Genomic DNA, 1,538 nt, shown 5'->3' on the forward strand with positions numbered 1-1,538 from the left:
GTGAAAAATCTGACGTGGGGGCGAAGAAAAAGATTTCCACGGGGTTTTAAAGCGAACCAAACAGCCCCTTAAGTTCAAGAACAATATATTAACGGAAATTTATCTCTAATGTACCTCAAATATAATTGATTTGATTGGTCCAAGCATGTATTATACTAGCATACTATTATTCTATCCTTCGGTATTTGGCCCTCGCCTCTTTTTTTTATTCCTTCGGTATTAGGCCCCTGTCCTTTAAGTTTGCACCTAGTAAAGGCCTTCGTATGAATGAAGGCCCATGTTGTGATAAGAGTATCCTTTATGACTTTTATTCTAGGCCAATCGTCGTTTCAAATTAATTTTATTAAAAGTTGACGCGAGTACATATAAACCATGCTTTACTTAAGATTATTTCAAAAATAATTGTAAAATACGACCTTTTTAAAATAATTGTAAATTTGGTTTTCAATAATTGAGACCTCTTTAAAAACAGCCTATTTTGTCAAATAAGTTTTAAATAGGTAGTTTTTGATGAATAAGTTTGAAAATGATTTGATTTTCAAAATTTGTTTAATCTCCGACTCTTAGGGCGTCTCTAATGGAGCGCCAAAACTCCACTTTGGAGTGTTTTGGCGTTCTAATAGAACGCCAAATATTCCGTTAAAATAGCGGGATACTACAGTGTTGCACCAGAAATGACGCAATACTGTAGCATAGGCGCAATTATTTTTTATTTTTTTGAAAATTTTTTATGGAAGATCTTACGAGAAGAAATACCGAAACAAACTTTTTTTTTCTTTTGCTATTTATATGTAATCTTTAGTTGAATTTATGAAAATTATATTTTAATTTGATTTAGCAATTACTTTTATATTTTTATTTTATTCATAAAATATATTATTATAATTAAATATATATAATGAATTATATAATTATATAATTTGTTAAATATTTTAAATAGATAAAAATATTAAAAGATAAGAATAATAAAATAAATATTCTTTTTGGTGTAACATTTGGTGTAATGGGTTGAAGATGAAACAGTGATTTGGTGTAAAAACTACAACATTTTGGGTTGGAGATGTTCTTAGTTGGAGAGGCAACAACAGTTACCAAATTCAATTAGGGCACAATCACCTCCGACTAACCTCTGATCTATGGACTCCATATAAAACCCTAATCCTGCAAATCTACTCGAGCGTAGCCCCTAAACCGAGGATAATTCCAATGGCAATAAGCAACAGCATGCTCGATGTGGTGTGAATCAGCAGGGATTTCCTATTAGCTATATTGAACCGCCCGAGACCGAGACCGAGACCGAGTTGAAGGTGAGCGATCGAGATCGAGGTCCTGAGCGAGAGAGAGAGAGAGAGAGAGAGAGAGAGAGAGAGAGAGAGGAGGAGGAAGCTGAGGGCACCTGCGACGAGGCGAAACTTTCGTCGGGGAAGGAGAAGCGAACGATCCCAAGAGGAACGCGCAGGAGTTTAGAGGGATGAAGAAGTCGAAGGTTGGCAGACCCTTCCGTCTAACCTCATCCACGCGACGCCCCATTGCGGCGG

Source organism: Asparagus officinalis, chromosome 2 (genome assembly GCF_001876935.1).
Source record: "Asparagus officinalis chromosome 2, Aspof.V1, whole genome shotgun sequence".
NCBI classification, from domain to species: Eukaryota; Viridiplantae; Streptophyta; class Magnoliopsida; order Asparagales; family Asparagaceae; genus Asparagus; species Asparagus officinalis.